Source organism: Theropithecus gelada, chromosome 2 (assembly GCF_003255815.1).
Source record: "Theropithecus gelada isolate Dixy chromosome 2, Tgel_1.0, whole genome shotgun sequence".
Taxonomy (NCBI): Eukaryota; Metazoa; Chordata; class Mammalia; order Primates; family Cercopithecidae; genus Theropithecus; species Theropithecus gelada.
This window is the reverse complement of record NC_037669.1, coordinates 76,240,703-76,250,840: the sequence shown is the minus strand read 5'-3', so window position 1 is coordinate 76,250,840 and position 10,138 is coordinate 76,240,703. Positions and strand designations below refer to the sequence as shown.

The 10,138-nt window shown below is 39.9% G+C and overlaps 1 protein-coding gene across 1 annotated transcript in view; it reads left to right on the top strand.

The window, feature by feature from the left end:
- The first annotated feature begins 8,824 nt into the window (after window positions 1–8,824).
- ATXN7 (ataxin 7) overlaps window positions 8,825–10,138 on the top strand; it is a 106,660-nt gene continuing 105,346 nt past the window's right edge. The window contains exon 1 of the mRNA XM_025375024.1: window positions 8,825–8,925. The gene's annotated coding sequence lies outside the window, so the exon portion shown is untranslated. The remainder of the gene's footprint in view (window positions 8,926–10,138) is intronic.

Here is a 10,138-nt window from a genome sequence, read left to right as displayed (position 1 = left end):
ATTAATTTACATTAATTAGCTTATGTCACAGAATTGTGGAATGTCACCATACGAAATTAAGTGTCTGCGTCATGTTAAGCTTCTTCGAATGTCTTAAGTAGGAAATGGAGTTCTATGGATAGACAAGGGCTGGAAATAGCCTCAGAAAAATCAGATCTTCAGATGCTGGCATACTGTTTTCTGACAAAATATGGAGAATATTCTAGGATCTATAGGAGGGCATGTTAGTGTTTGGCTACAAATAATGATGCCATAGTTCTAGGGAATGCCACATGGTCAAACCTATAGCACTGAGCAAACAGAAGGTGAATCCCAGGATACCATTCTGCAGCTCATGGCAGTGAATAAGCACTGGCTCCTCAGCTTCTCCAGAATTCATGTTCCTGAGGTTGTGTCAGGACAGATTTTTATGAATAGGATAATCTTGCAACTAGCAATTGATTTTTGTTTGGCCCTGGCTCCTAACATTTTAGACAGTCTTCCTCCCAGTTGGGAAAATATTCCTGGTAATTAAAATCATCCTTTACTTACCAGCTTAACATTTTTCGCTTGATCACATTTGTTTTCTTTAAGCAGCATATGATTGTACTTAAAGTAGCTATTGGGATAGAGGAGAAGGGAAACAATCATTTATTGACCATCAGCTATATGCCAGCCACTTTGCTAAGTGTTTATGTACATTCATGCATGTAATTGCAGTATTGAAAAATTGCATTAATGATACTCATTAAGTTATGGGCCTGAAATAAGCAGCATCCTAAGCAACTCTTCGTAGCAAGCCAATTTTCTTGGTCAGATTTACTCAAGCGGTTTGTTGACCAAAACACAGTAGAGAAGGAGTGAGACATGGTGCATACATGCCTGTGAGAAATGGCGTAAAGAATATAATTATATCTATTAATTTGTATATTCATGAGACAATGTGTAAAATGATACAGAATTTAGACACGTAAGACCCAGCCCCTCTCCCCTTAGCTGTTTATCCAAATGAGGGAAACAAGTTTTGAGTTAAAGGAAAATATCAACTAACTACAGGACTTTAAAAACTGCTTAATCCATCAATGCAACATGTATAACAAGGTATTACATAATTATTCTTAAAATCTTTCAGACTGTAAGTGCTTTAATATTCAGAAGAGGAAATGATTACTTATCTCTGACCCTTGATTTTGTTATCTGTATGATTTTGCTACCTCATAGAAGTGAATAAAGTAATGTATATAAAAGACTTAATATAATGCCTACTACTTAGTATACCTTCAATAAATTATAGCGGTTGCTGTTGGTAATGAAAATTATGATAGTAAGAATACTTCATAAGGGTAGGCTGACTGCTATAATGACCCAAAACCCCAGTGCCTTAATATATGTTTATTTCTTGTTTAAGCTCAGAGTGTGTTGGCAAGGAGGCTATTGATTCCCCTAGTCATTCAGGAGTGAAATTGTGTGGCTGTGCCCTCCTGTAGGTGCTTGGAGTCCTTTCCATTTGACCAGCAGAGGAGGGTAGGAGAGACTGAAGCTCAAGCCAGAGAGGTTTGTATGGGCCTAGCCCAGAAGTTTGGCAACCAACATTTCTTATTTTATTTTATTTTATTTATTTATTTATTTTGAGATGGAGTCTCACTCTGTCACCCAGGCTAGAGTGCAGTGGCACTATCTCAGCTCACTGCAACCTCCACCTCCTGGGTTCAAGCGATTCTCGTTTCTCAGCCTCCTGAGAAGCTGGGACTACAGGCGTGCACCACCACGCCTGGTTAATTTTTGTGTTTTGAGTAGAGATGGGGTTTCACCTTGTTGGCCAGGCTGGTCTGGAACTCCTGATCTCAGTGATCCGCCCACCTCTGCCTCCCAAAGTGCTGGGATTACAGGCGTGAGCGACGAGCGACTGTGCCTGGACCCAGCATTTTTTTTTAAGAGATGGTGTCTTGCTCTCTTGCACAAGCTGGAGTGCAGTGGCGCAGTCATAGCTCACTGCAGCCTTGAACTCCTGGGCTCAAGTGATCCTCCTACCTCAGCCTCCCAAGTAGCTGGTACTACAGGTGTGGGACACCACACCTGGCTAATTATTTATTTTAATTTTCATAGGGATGGAGTCTCACTGTGTTGCCCAGGCTAGTCTCGAACTCCTGGCCTCGAGGGATCCTCCCTCCTCAGCCTCCCAAGATGCTGGGATTACAGGTGTGAGCCATCACACCTGGCTTATGCAACATTTTTATTTACATTTTGGATTCAGTCACATGTCTTGACCTTACTGCAATGAATATTGGGAAATTTAGGCAAAATATGTGCTCAGGCGGAGAATGTAAATATAGGTGACTATTGGCAATCTCTATCACAAATAGTATTTAGAAAGGCTTAATAGAAGTGGAAGCATTTTCCCTGGATCTTTCAGAGAAGAGTGAAATTAGAGTGAAATTTGTTGTATGCTGCTCAGTCTGTATTTAGGAAGTAATTTTTAAAGAGGCAGAGTAGAAGAATTAAAAACTCTACGAGCATTATTAATGAAAACTACATTTATCCCACTAGCCACTGCCCTTACTGTCAGTCATTTGGTAAGTGACCTTTGGCAAGCCATTTATCTGTTACAGACCTGCATTTCCTCACTTATAAGCATTCTTTGTAGGATTGTGGTGGAGATTAAACAAGATAGTACATGTACAGAGTTTAGCAGAGGGTCTGATCCAAGTTAAGCACTCAGCGAAAATTGTTCTTATTGGTAGTGTTGATAAGTATGGCCTCAGAGTAAAATGCATGCTGTTTGTTTATTTAACATCTATCCTAAGGGACCGTGCTAGACTAGCAAAGAATGACTTGACTGAGGACACATATATAAATTTTAGAATTTTGTAACCCCAGGCCAGTCACAGGAGATTCACGTTCCTCTGGTAGACTATTGGGGGACAAACTCTGTTCCCCAGGCTTTCCTCCTCCCAGTCAACTTTAAAGACACCTCCACCACACACACCCCAACTCCTGTCAACAGGAGTACTGGACTTTAATTTGCCTCTTATCCCTCCTTCTCCCTTCCTTAGCATTGATGTCCGTAGGTGAGTTTGCCTGGGAAGAGTGAAGGTAAATGCCAGAGCATCTCTTTATTCCACTGGCCTAATTGCAAGTTCTTAGCAAGGCGATAGCATCCCACTCCAGGCACATATTAACCTGGGTAGCCGTCAGAACCTGTGGTTCCATTTTATCCAATTCAATTCATCAGGCATTTATTAACACTTAACAGCGCTGGGCCCTAGGGATACAAGGATGAAATGTTGCGGACCCAGCCTCCAGGAAGCCCACCTAGAGCAGTAGGCATGATGACCTGATGAAGTTTCATCTGAGCTGGGTTTTGAAGTGTGGATATGAGTTACTTGGAAAGTAAGAAAGGAGTTCAAGGAGGCATGAGCAGCAGGTGTGGAGAAACCGGTGGGAATTGTGGTGTATGGCAGTGAAGGAAATGGTTTTAAGCTCAACTCTAACATGCAATACCTCAGCTTTTATTGGCCTCATCTCACAAGCCTCAGTTTTCTGTTAAAGGAGCACAGAAAGAGTTCCTTTGTTATAGACGGGAATACTAAGAGAGATGATGCATGTAAAAGGCTTACTTTTTGTTACTGGGCACGTGGTAAGTGTTCAGTAAATGTCAGTTACTACTACTATTATTATTGTCATGTGCTCTCATAAATTGACTTTCAAATCTACTGACTTGATCAAGGTTTTGCACAATGACAAATGGGAGAATTACTGGGAATTTTATATTTTAGTTTTCTTTTAGGCTAATGGTGAAATGGTGCCCTATAGTCACAAATAATGGACAAAAAAAATGCCTTGCTGACCTTTCTTTGCTAAAAGAAGAGGGAACCTAGTTAACCTCAGTGAAGCCTGGGAGAGAGGGGCTCAAGATGGGAGAACTGTGCATCCTGAAATGGCAAAAGAGTGAAGGATGGCTATATTGAACATATTTGGAGAGAGGAGAGGGACTAAACATTGTGTAAGTATGTACTAATAGAAGCTGTTAGAAAATGGAGGCTCTTTAAAAATAAGACTCCATGTGAGGCGTTCCATGAAGTGTTGGGAAAGCCCTAGGACTGACTGCAGTGACTGAAATGTACTCAAGAAACCCAGGCCAGAGTTACTGGCGCCCTTCCTCACAATTGGCCTTGACTCCCTCTCCACTTGTGTGTTTTCACATTGACTTGATCCTCAGTGGAATAACTGAGCAGTGGCTGTAGCTCAGTAGGTAGAAAAACCCTCTAACCTTTGAAGAGGGAAATACCCAGTAGCACCATTGAAAAAAGAGGTTGTGTATAGAGTTTCGTTCTTAAATTTGCTTTGCCAAGGAGAAAGCCTGTGAGAGTGAAAGCAAGGTGGAACTGGGGTCCAAAGAGAGGAAGTAAACTAGATGCCATGTTAATTTGTATTTTTGGAGAGTATGTCTGCAGTTGATATATAACTTGGTTTAAACATTTTTACAACCTGCTAAAAATTTGGGTTTGGGTGGTCGATTTTCATTTGGAAGAAAAGATTTAGGAAGACAGTATAGTTCTGGGGGCACAAGCATGGCTACCTACAGGAGACAGGTTTGAAAGGAAAATAAATGATACAGCCAGCTGAGTACTTTGGAAATTACGTGCCCAGTGACAAAGGGCAGCTCCCAACACAGCTTAATTCAGTCATCTCCTCCAAGAAAGTTGGCCCCAGTGGCCAGAGTTTTAGATTTTCCCAGAGAAACCAGGAGTTTGGAATTTTATGTGAATCTTCCTGCCTTTCAAATATTAGCAACAAAGCCATTTTTCCCCCCAAGATCAACATAGAAAACAAAAAAAGTGGGCTATTTTAGGTCTGTGGACTTTTCCATTTGCAGCGAGTATCAAGATGAAGAGAAAAACGCACAGCCTAGGAGTTAGGTGACTTAGCTGAGAATAACACTGCCAATTCTAGTGCCAGACACAGTGCTTGGCATGGAGCACATTCTCAATTTGTTTTGTTTTGTTTTTGAGGTAGAATCTCATTCTGTTGCCCCAGGCTGGAGTACAGTGGCATGATCATGGTTCACTGCAGCCTTAGCCTCAGCTTCCCAGGCTCAAGTGATCCTCCTGCCTAAGCCTCCTGAGGAACTGGGACTACAGGCATGTGCCACCATGCCTGGCTAGTCTTTAAAAATTTTCTGTAGAGACGGCATCTTGCTCTTCCTCAAATGGTCTTGAACTCCTGAACTTAAGCAGTCCTCCTGCTTTGGCCTCCCAAAGTGCTAGGATTACGACGAGCATGAGCCACTGTGCCCCAGCCTCAACATGTTTTTATTGAATAAATAAAGCAGCTGAGATCATCTCTCTTGGTTTCAGTCTTTTCATATCTAGAATGGAGAGATTGGAGTCAGCCTTCAAGGTTTCAGGTTGCTTTGTTTTATTTTTTTCCTCCCTATTCCCTCTCCCGCAACAAGCTCTAATTTATAAGATCACAACTGTGTTTTCCTTGTAGGATTCATTTCTCTAGCCCCTTTTCTTCCCTCTTATGCACTCTTTAAGAAGCTAGGGTGCCAGTCTCACATTAAAGCTCGGTGATTTTGCTTATAAGTTAAGAAGTTAAGTTTATTCTGTTAAAAACAAGACTGACTTGGTTTAGCCTTTTTTTCTTTATTGTGATTAGCAGGTTTATACTTAATTTTGACAGACTGTATGACATAACAAGAGGTGATTCAGATTATGCCTTAAGTTGCAACAAAGTTCTGAATCTTAAAAGCACACAGAAATGTTACTCCTAGAAAATAAGCCATTTTCCCTGTAAAAGCCAATATAACACTGCCCATGTAGCATTGTAGGCTTTTCTCTGTTTAAAATGAATGATGGGGTGTTTCTGAACCCTTTGGGCTTCTGCAGTATATTCTTTTATAACACATTCTGGTGATAGCTCTATTTTTAAAATACATTTTTTTACTATCTTGGACAAGATCATTTTTTGTTGCAGTTATCACAAATCAGTTCAAAAAATAAGCTCATAAAAAGGGGGGGCATTTACCCTAGATGCCAGGGGCTTCTTAGAACCCTAGGGAAGCTAGGGAAGGAAGTACTGTGGGCCACTCAGGGGCTATGGCAGTAACAAGAAAGCCCAAGAACACTCCTGTGCAGAGACCCTCCTTCCCTCCCTCCTTCCCTCCCTCCCTCCCTTCCTTCCTTCCTTCCTTCTCTCTTCTGTCTCTCTCATTTCTCTCTCTCTCTCTCTCTCTCTCTCTCTTTCTCTTTTTCTCTCTCGTTTTTTCTCCTGGGAGAAACAGGAGATTAGTGACCTCTTGGGTCAGATTCACTCTGAGCAGCACATTCATTCTTTCATTCTCCCTTTGCTGACTGTCTTTTTCCTATAGACTGAAACAGCACTTAGAGGTAGCTTGCAATCTCCACCAAACTAGACCCTCTTCATCTCAATTTCTCGTTCTAAGAAGAACACATTGACTGTCTCAGTTTGTGTCGTGTGTCCAGCTTAGACAAAGTTGGGAGTAAGTAGTTTGTAGCCCCATAGTAAAAGTATGACTTGGCATGGAGTTGAGAATTACATAGTTCTTAGAAAAAAGGGTCAACATAGGCTAGGGAGCTCCTCTAGGAGAAAGATGTCTTATATAATCTCTCTTCCCCTTAAAAAAAAAAAAAGAGTTAATAAACTTATGCTTCAAGTTATGTCTTCTTTCTTTCTCTCCCACTGCTAACTGACCATCATTTAAAGAAATCTTTTTAAAAATTATATTTGTTGAATGCTTATTACGTAGTAGTCGTTGAATGAATAAAAGGTATCAAGTTTAATGATTCTAAGAAAATTTTCCAAGTCTATTTAAAATGATTTCTTTTTAACTATTTCTCTTTGCAAAACAAAATTAAGTTGCCATTGAGGCAGTTTGGTGTACTGGAAAGGGAACTAAATATCACCAAAGGCCCGGATTCTAGTTAGTTTCACACCACTTGTTTGCTGGGTAATATTGAGCAAATTATGACCTTTCTCAGTCTGTTTCCTCAGTAGTAAAATGGAGATCATAGTAACAGCTCTTTTGAACACAGGGTTATTAGAAGATCAAATGAGAGAATACATACAAGCATATAATAGGTTTTTCCCCTACTAAAGAAAGGCTTTTGACCCCTATTCTAAGTAGAGAAGTTACTGTTTTTAAATGTTTATTTTTAGTAACTGCAACTATCATTTTTCTCTAAGAATTGGATTTCCTATAAAGCATTTTTACAGTATGCAACTAGTAAGTGATGAATTCTTTTAAAACCAAAACTATCCTGAAGGAGATGAGTATTCTGAATCTGATGACTTCCTTGGATACTTTGGAGAAGTAGCAGCAGTGTCCAGATGGAAAACTGAAAAATGGCTTCACCTAGTGAAATAAGATCAAGTGCGGAGTCTAATCTGATGCTGGTGTTGTTCTGCCTTCACCTTCTGTCTACTCTGAAGGAATCACCATCAGGGTGGTGAATGCTTATCATGAACATAACGTCTTTATTGACTGTCTCTATCATGGCAATTTGTAATTAGCTTTGAGTGATTTTTGCATAGCTATAAAGTATTTAGGATTCAAAGAAATGCATTTTGGCTCAGGACAGACATGTTAAACAAGAAAGCAGCTTTTATTGGAAGTAAGGCAGAAAAGGAGCACTAAAATGGAAATCAGAGAAATTTTTAAAAAGAAAGGAGACTGGGAAGGAATTAGAAATCTGAAGAGAAACATCTGGTTTATAAAGATTGTAGGAATGATTTTAAGCATTACCAAATAGCATTTTGAGTGGATAAAATTGACGCTTTTAAAAAGGGAGAGGGAAGCAGTATGACCTGGAAATAACTTAAAACCTAATAAAGATAATTATGAATAAATGTTCAAAACATGGCATATAATTTCAGCCACTGATTTTCAGAGATGCTTTATTCCTATCTTAGGATCTCAGGCCATAGAAACATTTGGTTACCATTTTAGAGTACATGAAAATAAATAAAAATTGAGCAAAGCAATATTACCTCCTCCATATCTTGCTTTATAGCCAGTGAGGATTACAGGGAGAGAAGTATATGAGTAGTGATTTTTTCATATGAGCTCAGCCTGTCTTGTGCTTTATACCTTGACAACGTCTGCCCCATAGCTGTGTCATTGCCCCTGTTTGCTGCTTTTTCTCTTCTGCATGTGAGATTTGAAGACCAGCTTATTTTCTAACTTTGGTTTGTTAATCTGTAATTTCTTGACTCCTTAACTCATTGCTCCTCTACAAATTAATTAAAAAGCACATTTTACCTGAAATATATGCACACAACTATGAAGATAATGGAGCACATAGTTTCCTTGTGCTTTTTAGGAAGATGGTTCAATTGAATTTTTGTTTCCTGTTGAAGTATTAAAAATTGCTTTTATAAACTGCTGAAATGATAAAGAAGGACAGCGTGAGCTCTCCAAATAATAATCTTATTCAATCTGTATTTTTAAAATCTGTGATTTGACAAGTTTCATAGGAGCAGGCTTTCTGAATCGCCATTTTAAAAATTAAGTGGAAACTCATTAGTGCAAATTACATACAATGATTTTAAACCCCAGGAGGCTAACTGTGTACATATTGAATAGTCATTTGTTCTTAGTTTATTGTAAATATAGCCAATTAAGTTCATTGTAACACACACACACACACACACACACGCAAATCACATTTGTTATAAAATTGGTAAAATGTCTTGAAATTTAACAGTTTGACATCTCAAAGCACATATAATTTTGGAATATCTGGCAACCAATGAGACTGTATGTTTCTCATTAGCTTTGTCCATCCACTGTTTCATCCATTTGCCTTTTTTCTGTTTTTGTAGATCTGAACCGAATTAAGACGAACGAGCTTTCACAATTGCAGCAGATGAAGATCCATTGGTAAATCGATCAGGATTTTTGGCCTACCCTCCAAAGAAAAGGTAACTGGCTGTTCTGAGATCGCAAGCACAGTTGAACAAATACAGTGCTTCCAGTTATAACAGAGTTTGAGTTTTACCAAAGGATGATAGTTTGTTAATTTTGAGGCATCTGTGTAAGATCTCAAATGTTAAATGTAATCCTGAATATGATCTTAGAAAAATGAAATGACAATGAATTTAGGAGTATGATATTATTAGGTATTTGTTTCTCAACACAAAAACTGCTAAATAACATGCCCTCCAAATTTGTTAAAATTGCAGGAAGACTTTAGTTATAGAATCCTCCTTCTCTCCCAGTCTATACCCACTTTTTTCTGGAAGTTATCCAAAAGTGTGCTCTTGTTTCTTTCCAGCACCATTCCCCCAGCTCCTGTTTTCTTGTGTTTCCATGTAATGTAGACCCAGGGCAGGGAAGATCCTAAGCAAGACTGTAAAACAGGCAGGCGTTCTTCAGGCACACTTTCTGGGCCCAGTGCCTTTGCCCAGGCTGCCAGACAGCTCTATGGTAATGAGTAGTCTCTGATCATTACAAAAATAGCAGCCATCATTAATGGAGTGTCTCTTTTTTTTTTTTTTTTTGAGACAATCTCACTCTGTCACCCAGGCTGGAGTGCAGCGGTGTGATTACGGCTCACTGCAACCTCCACCTCCTAGGTTCAAGTGATTCTTGTGGCTCAGCCTCCTGAGTAGTTGGGATTACAGGTGTGCACCACTACACCTGGCTAATTTTTGTATTTTAGTAGAGATGGAGTTTTGCTATGTTAGCCAGGCTGGTCTCGAACTCCTGACCTCAAGTGGTCCACCCGCCTTGACCTCCCAAAGTGCTGGGATTACAGGCATGAGCCTCCAATGCCTGGCACATTAATGGAGTTTCTCACTGCATGTCCACCATTGTACATTTACTGTTTTGGGGAGGATAGTGGTGAAATTTCACATAATACAAAGCAGAAAATTCCTGGAGGAATTTTGATTAAAAAAAAACAGGGCTGAATACAGTGGCTCACACATGTAATCCCAGGACTTTGGGAGGCTGAGGTGGAAGGAATTGCTTGAGCTCTGGAGTTTGAAACCAGCCTGGCCAACATAGCTACACCCCCAACTCTAGAAATATTTTGTTTTATTTTATTTTATTCTGGAGTGCAGTGGTGCCATCTCAGCTCATTGCAAGCTCCGCCTCCCGGGTTCTGGAGCAGCTGGGACTACAGGCACCCGC